The 18,839-nt window shown below is 38.9% G+C and overlaps 1 protein-coding gene across 1 annotated transcript in view; it reads right to left on the reverse strand.

Moving 5' to 3' along the window:
• Positions 1-18,839, reverse strand: part of unc5db (unc-5 netrin receptor Db) — a 133,340-nt gene that overhangs the window by 93,346 nt on the left and 21,155 nt on the right. The window lies entirely within an intron of this gene.

Genomic DNA, 18,839 nt, shown 5'->3' on the forward strand with positions numbered 1-18,839 from the left:
AAAAATAGCAAATGCAGTGAATGCAAACCATTCTGTAAAAAGTACTGTAAAGCTTGCTGGAGTACAGACATAATAACCAGTAGAAAAACGGCACGTGTCTATTCAGCACCTTTAAAACTGTGCTTTTGTGGACTGCAGCATACTGTACAGGTGTGAATTCGGGACAAAATATTTTTTTTGGGGGGGGGTAAGTATTGTTGCACGATTGCATCACGGAACATATTTAAAGATAAACACAACTGCTTACAGCTAGCAGTTAACAAAAATAAAATAGGAAGGAAAATGAGGAGTGAGTGCTTTTTATAAATCACAACTATATACCGTACTCATGCCTCGAGGGACAGAAATGACAGTTCTTGTCTTTGCTTTCGAACCAGACCAGTGGCAAGCTCACAAGCATCTCAAAGGGTCAGTGTCTTTGAGAGTCGGTTGTTATTGCAGTCTGTGAGCCAGAGTCCCAATTAAACAGTCCCACCTGCTCTCCAGAGGTTTAGCGACCCATCTGTCAGCCTGCTGCCCTGCTACAGTCAGCTCACCTGCTGCAAATAACTTGTGGGAGGCCCATGTGAACCCCACCGAGTTGTGGGTCTCTACAATCATCACCATTCCAAACGATCCCCGTCTCCCACTGACAGCACTTTGCTCAGTCTCATATGACAGAAAGATTTTATCATGACAAGAAGTATTTAACATCTGTTAAGCAGTCACACAAGATCCCCAAGGGAGCTCTTCAAAAAGTAGATCAACACTCTGGGGCTTAAGGAAGAAAATTGTACCTGTATCCATTCAGACGGAACAAGGAGATGTAAAAATCACACTCAATAAAGAGAGCACATAACATGTTGGAAATAAATTCTGAAATAAGCATGACAACTATAGAATACACAATAAAATGTGAAATCACAGGTTTTGCCAAACTCTCATTAAGGGGTTTGGGCCCACCTAAGAATAAAATCCCAGAATCGCCCCTGGTGAAAATACAATTCAGGTTGGAGGGTCAACAAGAACCGAAGAGACAACAAGATCAATCCCACGTGCTCGCTGGACAACCCTATTTGGTGACATAATGATGTATGAGTACCCATTCAACTCCCTCTTTCTCCTTGCACCAGGAGCTGGTGTTCAGATCAGGGCTTCTTGATCTGTCAGTATAAATACAAAAATAGCCATCGCAATTCAGTCGAGACAAGGGATACAATGACCAAAACAATTGAACTCTAAACTGACCTTGACTGGCGTTTCAAGGTTCCTGACATTGCTAATTAAACTAAAGGTCTCACAAGGTAAACTGCTCAATAATGGCATGCCAGGTCTCTATTTTACAGTCGTTAAAGAGATAAATGACCCCATTTAATTTATTGCAATTGTCATCTACGAGAATGCCCAGGCTGCACTTTACCAAACAAAGAGTCTTTGTCTTATAACCAATACGTAGCTATTCCTTATGTGTCGTGTGTGCGCTGGTTTAGTTTTTTTTTTGTCCTTTTTTGCTGTTACCATCCACCATCATTTGCTCAACTTCTTTTGCGTTGCACAAAAAATGGGAAAAATACCATGACATTTAGATAGTGGCAAATATCTACAAGTTCTAGGACAGTCTGAGTAAGCAGGTCCTTGAGAAACCACCCCCCCAAAAAACGCAATCCAGTTATTTCCTTTTATCTAAACAACCCCAGTGTGAAACAACAATAGCAGCAGCAGTTTAAGATATCCAACTGCCCTAAATGTAATCCCTCTCTGGTCATTCTACTGCCATCAACATGCTTGCTCGGTCTTCTCCAAATCAGCTGTAAGCTCCGGTGAAAGTGCTTCACTGAGACTTTTCCATTGTGATTTGCTGCTGGAGGTGTCGATGTGGGCAATGCAGCGTCAGCACGTTGTGTTGTAATGAAGGTGAACAACTACACAGGAACTATCACCGACCGCCAGCTAGTGCTAGCAAACTGCTGCCTAAAGCAATTACCCCTACTGTGCTCTGGACCTGCCTACTAGCTTCCACTACAAACTCACCTCAGTCCACACACTAAATAAAATGACCACAACTTGGAACTTACCATTATTGTGCGCAGTTTTCCACTGCATTTATACTCGATATGCCTCATAGATAACATGTGATGCGATCTGGGAAAACCCAACATTTAGCATATTCCAGGTTTTAATACCATATGAAAGAGTTCAAGCGCCATACCCCGCCAAAAGTTATGGCTATCTGAAGTCGGCTGAGCACTATAATTTTCAGGAACGGAATTAGGAGAAAAACAGGTTTAAAGATAAAAGCACAACGGTTAAGTTTCACAAGTAAAAGTAAATTTACTGTGTAAAAGACTACTATATTAACAATTTAATAACTAAAACCTTTCATATAGTGTTGAAATCTCTAAAAATGCTGTGTAAAACTGTATGAATAAAATGAAAGTAATGAAAGTGTTGCTGGGCACACGCTAAGAGGACTACATAACTATTTTTCTTTGTAATGTATGTGTTAAGAGAGGGAAAGTTATTGAGGATTTTTGCAGCTCAGCCGGCATGTACTTAAACATCAGCTTGCCACCATAAATCGCTATTTTTCAGTATTTAACAAGTGAATTTGACCGAGAGGTGATACACATATAGAATAATAATTTAATGAGACACACGTTTCATTAGGTAAAATGTTGCAGCAATTGTGACATGACCAGAGCTTTTATAACTTTGTATAGCTCATTCCACAACAAAAACAGAGGTTATACATACATTTTCCATTAATAACATTAGTATGCATCAATTTAAAAAAAATGCTGAATACATCATTAGATATTGAACATTCAAATAATAAGAAGTGTCATTTCTCATTGATTCTTGTATGTACATATAAATCTTTTTATATATAATCATATCTGATTCATGTAAATTTATATAATCATATCTGCTTCATGTATATTCATATATAATCACATTTGATTCATGCATATTCATATTTAACCATATTTTAATGTTCACAAAGTACTGAACGTGAACAGTGGCTCATAAAGAAATCCAAGTCACGGTTTAAAAGTAGTACAGTAAGTGTGACTATAAACATACAACAACTCGGTACAAATCTTTGCTGGTAACCCAAATGTTTAAGGAACAGACATATATAAGAGTCCATCTTTACTGTCCTGTATCCCAGCTATAAGAAAATGTAGCTTTTGTTTAAAAGTATTCAATTGAGTGAAAATGAACTTGTAAACTTGTAAAACCATGCAAATATAATTATCTTATCAGATTATACTTTCAGGGTATACATCTCACTGTAACACATTTTTAACATGCCGTTGAGCCATTCCACAAATTGAATGAGTTAAGAAAAAAAAAAGAAAAACATTCGGTCTGAGTACAAAAATTGTCACCATTTAGTAGTCTGTTCCAGTGAACAGCAAATATAATATCAGGTTCATAAATGCAAAAGATGCAGTGCATTACCTATGGCTGCCTGGTTTTGTGGTTAATCTACACCATTGCCATGCGTACAGGCAGAGAGACAGCAGGAGAGACTCAGAAAACATGAGAACGATACAGAGACGGGAAAAATGCTAAAAGACAGCTATGGCATAAATTTAGATGACAAATAAACCATGCATGGCCATTTAATTGGCCCTCTAACTTGGCCTGTCCCAAATCTCTGGGGAGCCTGCAAGCTTCTCATCTGGACAGCCATCAGAGAGAGAGAGAGAGAGAGAGAGAGAGAGAGAGAGAGAGAGATAGAAAGAGAGAGAAAACCAAAGCTCAGCTGGAAATCGTCTGATTTACTCTTCATAGGGACTGGCGAATGTACATGAACAAATGCAAAATTTATAAGCTTACTCTCTCAGCAACCAAACAGGAGGCTTTTGCTAGCCCACATCAGACAGATAGTGGCTGTCAAGCAGTTGATTTTGATTTTGATTTATACAAAAATACAGTATTTCTTTTACAATACATCGATCATAAAAACAGGCAATGTGCAGGCGATGCAAAAACTAGGCAGAACACCTTAGCAATGGCAACTCAGATTCAAGCATTGAGCCAGCAACCACTACTTATATTCATATTACTGCTATTTATCTTTTTCACGTTTTGAGCGACAGTGCGCGCTGCACAGATGTGAGGAGTCATTTCTGACTCTCGAATGCTAAACCACACCATGTTTCACAGCTGTGATACACAAGCCAATTTATTTAGAGTGAGTGTTGTAACATCGCTCTGATTGTTTTATCCCTTGCCGTGTTTCGTACGATTTCCCCTGTTCAATTCCCTAAGCTCTCCTCAGATCCTGTAATCTTCTTCTTCCAGCTAAACCAGTCAAGACACTGAATGCATTTCTCCTCTGTTTACTCTCAACCTAAGGACTAAAAGCTAAAAAAAACGCAACAAAGTTTAGCCTGCAGACTGCATTTATAAAGTTTTACACGTCACATAATTGGATATAAAGTGGGGCACTCAGAACACATTTCACCACATTTACTGCAAATCAGTCTGTAGATATTCTGTCATATCCACAATCAGGGAATCACTTTAAAATGTAACTGACTATATAAACAACATTACTTTGTCTATTGTTGAGAACCAGACTGCAAATTGTGGGTCAATATCTCTGTCTGGTCAATTATAACAATTTTGTTGTACGGAATCCAGAAAGCTGCAAAAATAAACATTTAATGGAAATATCCTTATCTACGGTCTGTTATGGCCCTAATGGAGTCATTCCACCGTCCACTGTGATATGCGACTTTCTATTCCATCTGCGATTCGACAAAGTCTGAAATGCACTGGCATTCAAGTGTCCCAAACATTATCCTTCAGCCGGCATAAACTCATTTTTGGCTTTTCCGTGGCAGGGAAGATCAGCTATTCATTGCTTCTGATGTGCAAGCAGCTGGTCAATCATGAAGAATATGTCACGGATCACTAAAGTCTCTTAGTAGTGCTACAAAAACCAAATTAATATGAAGGCTTGAAGAAAATCTAATCTTACTCTATACTAAGAGCAACACCTCATAAACAATAAAGTGTCTGGTATAGCTTATAAATCCTTTAAGCAGAGGGATAATGTTGTACGAGTATTTGAATATTGTGAAAGAAGAAAGGGAACAAAACAGAGGAAGAGGAAAACAGAAGCCAGGAGAGGAGGGAAAAGTGGGAAAAGAAAGGTTGAGAGGTCATGCTATAAGATAAACATTTCGTGCATCCTCCTGATAAATGCACATTACCAGGAGGATGTGTCTTGATATTACCAAAGAGCCACAGTATTTAATGGAATAGTTCAGCCCGAAATTAAGATAATGTCACGAATGACTGACTCATATCTTGACTAATGCTTGTAACCAAACAGTTCTTGGACCCCATTGACTACCACAGTAGGAAGAATGACAAATGGCAGTCAAAACTGCCCAGAAACTGTTTTCTGTACTGCATTCTGCTAAATGTCTTCTTTTGTGCTAAACAGAGCAAAACATATATAAAGTAACTTTTCCTACTGTGGTAGTGAATGGGGTCCAAGAACTGTTTGGTTATAGGAATTATTTCAAATATATTCCTCTGTGTTAATCAGAACAAAGAAATTGATACAGATTTGGAACAACCCGGAGGTGAGTAAATGATGACAACATTTTTCATTTTGGGTGAACTATCACTTTAAGGATTCGCACAACACAGTTTATATAGTCATCCTTTAATTTTTTTATCAAATATTAAATCTGCCGTGGATATAAGTACTGTACCATCAAAACAAGTAAACACATTTAATTTAATTCAATTCAAATATATCTCTATAGTGCTTTTCACAATACACTCGGCACTGTATCGAAGCTGTTTAATGGTAAATATTAAGGACAAGATGGATTTGAAGAAAAAAGGGAAATGTTTTAACTTGTTCAATAATGCAATATATAATGTGATATGATAAGTTTGTAAAATCACTTTAAATTATAAAATACATTAGAACTGAAAATTAAATAACATTATTTAGTACTATTCCTTGGACAAGACAACATCATTCATTACAACTTCTGAATGTGACGAACCTGAATGTAATTGCAAACCATTGCAACTTGCATATTGCGATACACACATTTACATTATTTCAATAATTTCGTAATATTCTGCAGCCATTATAAATACATTACATTTGATAATACGTTCAGCTACCAAAACGTCTCTTGGCTCAATTTAACAAACAGTATATAATATAACCAATTCTGTGTATTTTTTCTACTTCAATAAGCACAGGAAAGGCCAAGAAGTCTGTCTGAAAAGACACTTATATAAATGAAGGGGACATCACAGCATCACCACAACATTAAAGCACCCTTCTCTGCAGTCTGATAATATTAACTTGATGTCTGAATATCGGATTTTGTGTTACTCAAGTGTCACAAAGGTGTGGAAAACTCAAAAGGTATAAGATTTAACCAGAGCAAGAAAAATCCATTAGTCTCAACGTTGTGCGCTCTCCCTACAGCCCTTCTCAAAGCAGTGTGACAACGCAACGGATTCAAGTTTAATTATGATGTTACACTCCATTCTATCTCACGGCTTTAGACCCAACATCTCTCTCTCTTTTACTCTCACTCTCTCCATAGGCAACGCAAAAATATGTTAATATGCTGAAAGATGATTGTGGTAGGCAGAACACCACCTCAGGAAAGATTCTCCAATAGCAGAGATTAATCTTAACAACGAGGAGGACAGCAGAGGAATGGACTACCACGCTCCATGACAAGATAACTGAAGTTAACAGAGATACTAAAAACTTGGGATGAGCTTGTGAGCCTAGTTAAAAAACATAAATGTAGGTGTCGCTAAGAACTGTATCTGATGAAAAAAGTGATTATGAGTCAGGGATGTTGCGAAAAGACATATTTTCTCACAGGTGATGTTTAGGCTTTGGGGCTCTACAACACACAAATAAGCAAAAATCGTTAAAGATTGGTAAGCAATATCTCTCCTGGCTTTTTTCAGAGCCTGCTGTCCGGAAATCAGGTGCAACAAGATTACTCCATTAAATCTGAGTTCAGACAGGGTTAACCAAGCATGCTCAGCTAGACAGATTATACAGACGTGCAAAAAACAAAGAATGCACAATTGAAATAACTTGAAACTGAAAAAAATGATTGTCTCCCACCATTGTGGAAATCAGACTATGCTTTAGATTTTTTATCCAACATATATTTTAATATTGTATATAATAAAACAAATGAAAATGTCATGGACAAAAATGATGGGACCCATAACCTAATATTTTGTTGCACAACCTTTAGAGCCAATCACTGCAAGCAAACGTTTTCTGTAGCTCTCGATGAGACTGCTGCACCTGTTAACAGGTAGTTTGGGCCACTCTTCCTTAGCAAACTGTTCCAGCTGTCTCAGGTTTGATGGGTGCCTACTCCAGACTGCAAGTTTCAGCTCTTTTCATAGATGTTCGATAGGATTCAGACAAGGACTCACAGAAGGCCACGTCAGAATAGTCCAATGTTTTGTTCTTAACCATTCTTGGGTGATTTTTAGCTGTGTTTCGGGTCACTATCCTGTTGGATGACCCATGACCTGCGACTGAGACAAAGCTTTCTGACACTGGGGAGTATGTTTCGCTCCAGAATGCCTTCTTTGAAAACTAGATTTTTTTCGTATGTGAGCTGATGTGACTTGCCAAAACGCTCCAGTTTTTCATCTGTCCAAAAGATATTCTCCCAGAAAGACTGTGGCTTGTCAATATGAATTTCAGCAAATTCTAGTCTGGCTTTTTATGTTTTACATCAAAGGGCTCAAAAAGCGACGGATGGTGCGATCAGAAACTGACATAACTTCACCTTGGAGTTCAGCTTGAATCTGTTTGGCAGTTATCCTTGGTTCTTTTTCAACCATTCACACTTTCCTTCTGGTCAATCTGGGGTCGATTTTCCTCTTGTGGTCGCGCCCAGGGAGGTTGGCTACAATTCCATGGATCTTAAACTTCTTAATAATGTTTGCAACTGTTGTCACAAGAACATCAAGCTGCTTGGAGATGGTCTTGTAGCATTTAGCTTTGCCATGCTTGTCCATTATTTTCTTTCTGAGCTCCTCGGACAACTCTATCCTTTGCTTTCTCTGGTGGGGCACACGATGATAATAAACAGCACAGTGACTACCTTTCTCCGTTTAAATAGGCTGAATGACTGATTACAAGATTCGATACGATATGTGTGATAATAATTAAAGAAACTAATTAGTTTGAAATATCACTATAATCCAATTATTTTCTAAGGGGTACCAACAAATGTGCCCAGGCCATTTTAGAATATATTTGTAGAATAAGCAATAATTAATCTCTTTCCACAGCTTCTTTGCTATATTCTTTGAAATACCAAAGGCATGCAAGTATACATGATACAATACAATTTCGTCACTCTACAGGAGGAATGAAGCATTATTTCATTGAGCTGTAAGGGTACCAACAAATTTGAGCACGTCTGTATTACTGACTAATCACTTTGGTTAAAATAAATCATTCAGTGCTTTGATGGATTCCATCTAGAGATGCACCAATTGCATTTTTCTTGGCTGATTCAGATTTTTTTTCTAAGTGTGACCTGCTGATTCCATTTTTTGCAGATTTGTTTTAAGAACAAATTTGTTTTAAGAACTATAATTGAAAGGACATACAAACAAAAATCTAAAATGTAACGCAACATCAGAAAAGTACCGCCGACTCGGTTTAATGTATTTTGGATAATGCATCAAATTTCTGAAGCCTCTGTCCTCAACTATGGAGAACGGCTGGTCATCGAGGGCCATGAATTCCATAATTTTTATCCTAATTGCTTTAGTCTTTTCACTGCTCATACCAAATGAAATATAGGACATGCTGCTGACTTGTAGTTGGCATAGAGCTCCGGCTCAGGGTGCTAGCATTACCGCTAGCCGCTTTCCCTTGTTCAAACTGGGCATACTCAGCTGTTTGATGCGATTTTAAGTCTTATTAGGTTTGTTGTCCCGAACGTTTTTGTGGTGGTTCCTACACTCGCAGCGAAGAACTTCCACACCAACAACTTGATTTCATGTGACTGTTAGTGTGCGCTGTTGTCGTTGGACATTATTGTCTGGGCCGCCGGCAAGTATCAGCATCTTTATCAGCAAAAGTTTCAGCTCGGAAGTGGAAAGACACCAGTCACTGGTCAAACCGATCATGCGAAAAACCGGCCGGTCAATCGGTGCATCACTAATTCCATCACTTTGTTGATAAGTTTGTAGTTGAAGATTACACTTTTGGAAAATTCATCCAGACAAGCAGATTTATTTAATCACTGTTTTAAAGGAGAATTGATAAAAAATTATATAATAAACAATGTTCCTGTAGCTTAACAGGTTGGGCACTGTGTTAGCAGCACAAAGGTCATGGGTTCAATAACGTAGAGATCAAATGAATGCCTAAAAAGCACTTTAAGTTGCTAAGCATAAAACCAACTACCAAAATGAATAATTGTAAAATGTAATTGTTATTTAAATATGATCATGTTAGCTATTTAAATAATACCATAATTCTGCACTGTTGGAGGCATCCTCTGTAGCACAGGTATGGTGTGAATTACATGATGTAAATTATTTAAGGTTAGCAGTGTGCTCAAATTCCTAATCCCAAGTATTATAGTAGTACTTATGCTTTTCTTGGCAAGCCCCAAAAAGTAAAAAACAAAAAACAGATTCTACCTACACATAGCACTGAGTTGTTACATAATTGTGGTGAGCAGGGTGAGACGAGAGCCATAAGGGAAAGGCGCAAGGCTGGTGACGTATGAAGGTAGAATAGTAGCAAAACTCGAGAGCACGTAGATGTGAATTTGAGACCTTGTACAATAAATATTTGCACTTGTATGCTACAATTTACACTCACAGCTTCGATGTGAAAACCTGTAAATTAAAAATCTTAAGTTGAACGCTGAGATTTGCACTCGCAGACAATAGTCACAAACCTGTATTTTAAATTTGAAGCTGCAGACAAGTAGTCACAAATGTGTAAAATGACAGACACAAACTTGAAATACATATTTGCATTTCTTCTTACATTCACATTCGCAGTACAACCTCAAATAGGCACTTGCAACTTCTCAAGTCTGTCACTGCAAGTTCAAATTTCGCGCTTCGACTTTTGCTACTCTTATCGCGATATATCAGTTGCAAAACTGATTTGTGCACTTGCAACTCAGTAGCAGCAAGGGGCGGGAGAGGCGGGGGTGGGTGGCTGCAATAGAGTCGTTTTATTGGTTGGCACCTAGCCAATGAAATCGTGCTTCTTTTCTACGCGATGACGTCACGACACCCGCAGCCTCGCATTCGCGACACTTTGGTTGTCATCGCGATGGCGGGATATAACGATCCGAGGGTAAGTGTGGTGAGGAAGGCGGGACGAGAGCCGTGACGCGGGGCCGGTGAGTGATAAGTGCAAGCAGCTGTGCCCGCACCGGTCTCGCGTCTTATCACGGAGGAGATTGGGAGCTTAAAAGGACGATCGGCAGGACTGTTGACGAGAGAGGACCGGGCCCGAACATGTGTTTAGTTTATGTGTATGTTTTATGGCCAGCAGTCTACCGTGAGGTGGCTGCCGGTTACTTCCGTGTTTATTGTTTATTTAATTAAAGTTTTATTGTTTGAATGTTCGCCGGTTCCCGCCTCCTTCCTTCCCTTCTATGGAACTTTATTACAGTAAGTTTTTCTTTTTATACAATATTTGTTATTCAAATTATTACATACATCACATATAACATACCGTGTAAATACAGTTGACATTGTGTGAGATGTCTTTGTTATGACAACTTGACATAAACCAATACATTATAACCTGTCAGTGTCTTTGTCATAACAGCTTGACATTACTAAGACAACATAACCTGTCACAAATATGTCATAAACATGACATAGCAGATTAAGTATCAAATTTAAGAAACCACTTAGCTTCATGGGTTAACATTACATTAAACTGTCAGCTGGTTGGTTTTGACATTGGCTGTCGTAAGGCCATTATAACATTTTAATGACAAATTAAATTTGTACCACTGTAGTTGAGGTCAAGAAAAATATTCATGTCACAGTTATAATTGCCTCATGACAGCCAATGTCAAAACCAACCACATGACAATTTACAATTTATGTTGTCTTAGTAATGTCAAGTTGTTATGACATATACACTGACAGGTTATAATGTATTGGTTTATGTCAAGTTGTCATAACAAAGACATCTCACAAAATGTCAACTGTATTTACACGGTATGTTATATGTGATGTATGTAATAATTTGAATAACAAATATTGTATAAAAAGAAAAACTTACCCTCGGATCGTTATATCCCGTCATAGCGATGACAACCAAAATGTCGCGGCTGCGGGTGTCGTGACGTCATCGCGTAGAAAAGAAGCCCGATTTCATTGGCTAGGTGCCAGCCAATAAAACAACTCCATTGCAGCCACCCTCTCCCGCCCCTTGCTGCTACTGAGTTGCAAGTGCACAAATCAGTTTTGCAACTGATATATCGCGATAAGAGTAGCAAAAGTCGAAGCGCGAAATTTGAACTTGCAGTGACAGACTTGAGAAGTTGCAAGTGCCTATTTGAGGTTGTACTGCGAATGTGAATGTAAGAAGAAATGCAAATATGTATTTCAAGTTTGTGTCTGTCATTTTACACATTTGTGACTACTTGTCTGCAGCTTCAAATTCAGAATACAGGTTTGTGACTATTGTCTGCGAGTGCACATCTCAGCGTTCAACTTCAGATTTTTAATTTACAGGTTTTCACATCGAAGCTGTGAGTGTAAATTGTAGCATACAAGTGCAAATATTTATTGTACAAGGTCTCAAATTCACATCTACGTGCTCTCGAGTTTTGCTACTATTCTACCTTCATAGTGACGTGAGTGATAATGAGCGTCAGCTGTGGGCACACCGGTCTTGGAGGAGGAGCTCCGGAAGCATGAGAGAGGAGTGACAACAGGGAAGTGCGAGATAGGATCAGGCCTGGAAATTGTGTTGTCTTTTAGAGTGTTTATATGGCTAGCAGTCGACCGTGACGGATTTTACTTTCGGTTTGTTGTTTGTTTATTTTATTAAAAGTTTTTTTAAAAGTTTGCCGGTTCCCGCCTCATTCCTTCCTTTTATTGAACCTTGTTATATTGGTGCCGAAACCCGGGAGAAAGGAGAGACATGCCGCCGTTCGCCATGGGCCGGAGCCTGCTGCCGTCCGCTATGAAGGGGAGGAGCAGTGAACGGATGACTCACTGCCAGCTGCCCTCAATCGGAGGAGCCATCGATGGCCGCCAGGGGATGGAGGAGGATGGTGCCATCCACCAATCGTCCAGTGCCATTGCATGGCACCGCAAGGAAGAGTTTCTCGGATGGCTGAGGGCCGAGCGACAGTGTGTCAGGGAACTTGACCCGGATTACTTTTTCCTCACTTCCCTCTCTCGCCTGTGTCGCTCCTTGTGCTTCTGTCTCCTTTTCTCTCATCTGTGTCACTACCCCCAAGAGCTGCGGCCGTAGAGACTGGCCCGGGGGGGGGGGGGGGGAGTAGAATGCAGTCTCGGGAGTACCCCCAGCCTGCAATGGGGGTATGTGGCGAGCAGGGTGGGACGAGAGCCATGAGGGAAAGGCCGGTGATGTGAGTGATAATGAGCGTCAGCATCTCTTACGGAGGAGCTCCGGAAGCAAAAGAGAGGAGCAACAACAAGGGCGAGAGAGGACCAGGCCTGGACATTATGTTGGGTTTTTGTGCATTATTGTTTGTTTTTTTGTTATATTAAAATTTGTTTTACATTCGCCGGTTCCCGCCTCCTTCTTTCCTTTCTTGAACTTTGTTACAATAATTTACTATAAATAATAGATAAAATATATAAAAATAAAAATATATATGTTTCTAGTAGGTTGTCAATAAAAACCCTAATCTAAACTAAACTGCCAAACAAACCTCACAAACATCCAAACTAAAATAGAACAGAACCCCTCTGGCTGAGTTTCAATTAGGTTTGTAGCTCCACTAAGGAGATGTCAGAAATTTGTTCAAATGAACTTCGTCCTTGTCTTTCATGTCACAACAAAGCCAGCATCAATAATTCAACACAGCTTAACGCTCTCCTCAGCTACGAAACAAAATCCTGTTTGCTGGTCAAGCTGCAGGTCGGTTTTATTTCATTCTCCCCACACACCTGCTGTGGGTTATGGGGGAGATCATTTAAATACATCTACATGCGGCAGCCCTTAAAAAAAACAGAGGGAATCAGTTCAAATATGGGAATATTCTCATGAGACATACAATCTGACAGGAGGGTTTTACTCCAGCACCCCAGAGCTGCTGTTTTTTAAACATATGACACAAACACGGTCAGTGCTTTTAATACTCATGGTTTGCATCTACATTTCGAGATATATTCAAATAGCCCCAAGCTGTCAGGGAGTGTCTGGGGGAGACAGCACTAAAATAAGAAAAACAGAAAGGAGGTTCTGAAAAACAGAAAGTCAGGGCAAGACATGCTGGGAGTACAGGGCTCGACATTAACACTTGTCCGCTTGTCCGGCACAAGTGAATGTTTTGTATGGGCAAATGAGAGAGAATTTTACTTGCCCGACCGGACAAGCTTGGAAAAAAAATGAACAGTGCTACAGAAAAATCGGTCTGTGCTAAGAATAATAAGAATAGTTGCATTTGAATGAGCTGCGTTTTTGTGTAAATTGTGTTTGTCGTGGTTAGAACTTAGAAAAAAGTAAGGAAAAATTAAAATTATATGGCCATAATGTATCCATCTGTATGGAACATTAATGTCATTTTCCAGTTACCTGCCTATTCATGTGTTGAACTGTACTTGCATATTTTGTAATGATGAGGACAGACGTTTTATACTTGTACTACAACTGTTTGGCCTCTGTAGCACCAGTGCTATGTGCAAACAAAATTAAATTACAGCCCTGACACTAATATAAATTACTGCTTGCCTTCTTTCTATAGCAATCATGGAGAGTATTTTTTAAATGTAAGCGGACAAACGCTTTTAAGCAAACTTGACCAATCAAGATCCGAAACATTATATTGACACTTCAAATTAAATATAAAAGTGTCTTCGGACAAGTCATATTTGTAAAAGGGAATGACAAATTTTCATTAAGTATCATATTGACTTTAAAGTTCTTTAAATTACTTATAAAGTCTTAAACGGTTTCGCCCCACCTACATAACAGAGCTTCTATCACACTAAAACCCCTCACGCTCAAACTCCAGACATTTGATAACACCTAGAACATGGGTCTCAAACTCAGTTCCTGGAGGGCCACAGCTCTGCACAGTTTAGCTCCAACCCTAATCAAACACACCTGATTCAGCTAATCAACATCTTCAGGATTACAAGAAACTTCCAAGCAGGTGTGGTTCAGAGCTGGTTGGAGCTAAACTGTGCAGAGCTGTGGCCCTCCAGGAACTGAGTTTGAGACCCATGACCTAGAATAACTAAATCCACCAAAGTAGGGATGCACCAACATGTACATTTTTGACGATAACGCTAGTTATTTTTTTTTTGCCGATAACGATAGTTGATCATTCTTTAACATTGTAAGTCGGTAACCGATATGTGGCCGATATACAGTATTTTAATATTAATTTAACATATCCTATGACAGTAACAAAAGCCACAAAAAGTGGACAACTGCTTTTATTTGAAAACATTCACTGCAGAAAAAAAGGTAACCCTTAGTTCTTTTTTTCCCCCTGAAAATCATATACCAAGCCTTCTTTACACTAGAAAACGATTCTTTAACATACTTAATTTTCTGGAATATTTTTTATTTAATAAACTAATTATAGATGTTCTACCAGAGCAAGCCAGAAAAATGTTCTTGATAGCCACATGTATAACAGGTCTCAAGACAAAAACCATTAATTTACACATTCATAAATACTGTATTTACATATTGTAGCTTGTACCTGAGAGGTGTGCAGCTTAATAAATGTAACCAGAGGCTACAATATATCGGCCTTAATCTTATTATTGGCCAATGCCGATAACATAGAAAATGACTACACCAAAGTGGTAGAGCTTTCTCATACGTAGCACCTAAACTCTGGAATAGCCTTCCCGATACTATCAGAGGGTCAGACACACTCTCCCAATATAAATCTAGATTAAAGACACATCTTTTCAGCCTTCTTGCTCTATAAACACCATGCACTGTTGCTGTGTTTTACCTTTTTTGTGTTTTTCAGTTTTTCTTATTTTCTCCTGTAAAGCTGCTTTGGAAAAATGTCCATTGTGATATATAGATAAAATTTAATTTAATTTAATTATTTTTTGTGTGAAAGAAATGAAAGGGACAAAACTTTAAAAGTAACACAAAATGTCCCAGATATATGCTTTCAGTTATGGACAATGTTGTGTGTCACTGTTGTTTGGTTACCAACAATCTTCAAAATGTCTTCATTTGTGTTGATCTGCTGATCAAAATAAATCATACAGATTAAAAAATGATAAGAGGTTGAGTAGATGATGACAGAATTTTCATTTTGGGGTGAACTATCGCTTTCAGAACTGACAGTCCACAGAATTTTATGGTATCAGATTAGATCCGATCAGTGGAAACAATGACAGAACAAATGATGCGTGTGAACAATAAAGCACTGACTATTAAACTGAAATTCCCGAACCTTATCTTATAGAATCAAAAGCACTTAAAAATCAATCAGCTTTGACAGCAGTATAACTTACAGCCTGTTAGTAAAACCACAGCATGCATTTGTTTTAATGAATCTATCAAATAGCTCAATGGGCTGCAACTAATTTTAACGCACTGATAAACAAATGAAAGTGCAAAAGCACTCTTCAGCTCTTATCTGTTTGTATGTTTATCTGTATTTCTCTCTCTCTCTCTGAATATGTGTGTTTTTTACGGATTGAATAATGGCTGTAATTAGGACCGCAAGACATATGTTGATTGGCACAGGCATTCTAATGCTGATTTAATGTGACTGTTTTGATACACCTCATTCATCTTGATACGGCTGCCGAAGCAAAAACGAGTGAAGCTTTGATATACTGGGTTCAGATTTATTATCATAAAGAATCATGTTCAGGTGTCTGGTACAGGCAATTTATCTTAGTTGGGTATAGAGCGTCGAACACCCACCCATGGTCCCATACTGAATGGGGTGATAAGGGGAGTCATTTCAAAAGAGTACCATGAGAACCGCTGACTCATGAAGAGCGAGTCCTTTCGCTTTTTTCCCCCAACAGTAACAGCTCCCCTTCCCTCAACTCAAGCAAATTAAGGAGAAACTAGAACATATTGTTCGTGCACATACATCTTGAAACAACAATCAATGTCGATAGCAAAGCAGCTCCGGTCTCCCTCCCACTGGTCAATGAAAACTTCCCGGAAGGTGTAGAAACATCTATACTATGCAATATGTAATGTTATAAAACGGTCAGCTCTGGTCCTTGATTTTGATTGGCTAAGTTGAGTTCTAAGCCGTTATAAAATACCTCAATGTATAACAGCTGACTGCATTACATGGCCTAAATGATTATAAATAACTCCACTTTGCATCGTGCCACAACACCCTTAGCTGTTATAAAATGCACTGTAAGCCACTGCTTCACGGGGCTTATTGCTTTGATAAAAGCTTGTTAGAGAGCGAACTTTAAACAGCTTGAGCTATTTGTCAAAAAAAAATTATTTCAACATCCCTAAAACAAATAATTCAAGAGATGTTATTTCCCTTTTATTCACATACTCTACGCTCCCAGCACTGAGCTGCATGCATCATGAGCTCAGAGCGCTGCCCAGCTCCAAAATGAGCCCTCGGAGAGGACATAATTTAAAGCATAACAATTGGTGACCTCCAGAATAACCTTAAAGAGCCGAAGCGGCACGGGGACCACAGCACAAATGGTAGGGTTTCTCTCGGGAGGAACTGATCGTTCTTTTGTACAAATCAAATAAGGCCCGACTCACAGATCACCAGCAGAGTAGAAACCCGTGGCGGTAGTGGGTCCGTACGATATCCTGAGACGAGATTGCTCCTGTGACTGAGAGGTTGTCTAAAGCGGAGACTCCAATTCAAGCTGTACCGTGGATTACAGACAAGTGTGCCAGACAACATGGGCCAATTCACTGAACAGCCCATTGAGCACAGATCTCTTCCTGTCCTCTCTTCTTCATTTTCTCTCTCTCGTTCACAAGCAATTTGTCCTTTTCCATTTGTCTGCCTTATGCGTGCTGTTCTCATAAAAGGCCTCGGATGAGCATAAGCGGGAGTCCACATTCTCTGCTCCTAATTTACTCATTCATTAAATGAGTAATAATTAGCTATGGGTAATCAGTTCAGAGGTAGGACAGAGGTATCATCCTGCAGTTTCAATGGTCCATTTGTTTGGGGCCATTAGGAACAGTTTTTTGTAGTCTGTGGTACAATTAACTCTAATGCCCTTACATTCGACAGCATATGGCAGGAAATCTCTACAACGCATTGGTAGTGGGTAAACAGTTTCAGATCCGTGAGATCTACAGGGCACATCCGCGTTAATACTTGATAAGGAACCCATACAGCAGTTCTGTAAAGAGAGCACACTATGAGAAATATATCAAATTTATAGACGTATGACTTCTGTATTTCTGTATGGCATGCCACCGTTAAAATAGAAATGCTAAAAGGGCACATTTCTTGTTCTATAAATGTGAAAATGTATCACTTAAAAGCTGCAGAAAATATGTTTATTATACCTGTAGTGATATCATCGGAGACTGATCGTATGCTATTTAACATTTTATTTAAGGTTTGTTACAGCTTTAGCTGGCTTGATATATAGATTGTATACTATTATACTTTACCAAGATTCAGCATCTAACCTTGTAAATGTATATTTTACATTAGGGTGATATTTGGGCAATCAAGAATACTTACTCGTGTACATATCATAGACTGTAACTATCCAAGCATAATTCTTTCATTGGAATATTTATTCCACTTGCTTTAAGAATGACTGGAAAAATAAATCGCCAAAAAAACAAGACTGGGCAAAAACAATAAAGCCTACTAAATGTATCAACGCCTTTTAAGACTATTTGTATCTAAAAGGACATTTATTCAGTATGTTTTCAAAAATGTATGCAATGAAGAGAAAGTTAAGAGAGTATATTTAGTACTCTTTGCAGAATATTAAATTACCCAATTACATAGTCCACTGGTCTCTATGTGAGATAACTGGAGAGAACTAGTCTCTAACCCTTTAGGGGAAATGAATTAGAAATGTGAAAATTGAATCGCCACCTCAGTAACTGCAGGGGATTTACCATGGATTAATAAACCGCTTTTCTCACAACCCACGCACTTGTTTTAACTGTCAATCACTTCGGTGACACAGTGTTTTCATGTTCCTGCTCGGATACTTAAAGTCAAACCAAGCCGGCCTTAGATCATGTCTTGCTTTGTCACTCAGACAAAATTAAATCACCAAGCAAACAACCCTGAAATGTGTGTGTATAGCAGTTCTTTCTCCAACTCAAACAGTGCTCATTTGTCTATGTAAATAAAGAAAAGACTATTTATTAAAGGCATTCTCTGGGTGTTACGATAGCCCGCTGTTTAAACAGCATAGTGATAGAACATAATGAGCAATCCTTCATAAAGACAGAAGCCTGGCCAGTTGAGGTAGGAGGGCTGATTAAAATCCTCTCAATGCTTTCTGACTCTTTCCTTCAGTAAGTTCCCACTGAGCTCATCCTCCTACTCCTGAGGCGTCCAGTGTTTTTGTGGCATTACGGTTACGGCATTCATATTGATGCTGGTTAAACTGGAGAGAGACTTTCCGGTGGCTTTATGGAAACCTGAGGAGGT

Source organism: Barbatula barbatula (genome assembly GCF_947034865.1).
Source record: "Barbatula barbatula genome assembly, chromosome: 2".
NCBI classification, from domain to species: domain Eukaryota; kingdom Metazoa; phylum Chordata; class Actinopteri; order Cypriniformes; family Nemacheilidae; genus Barbatula; species Barbatula barbatula.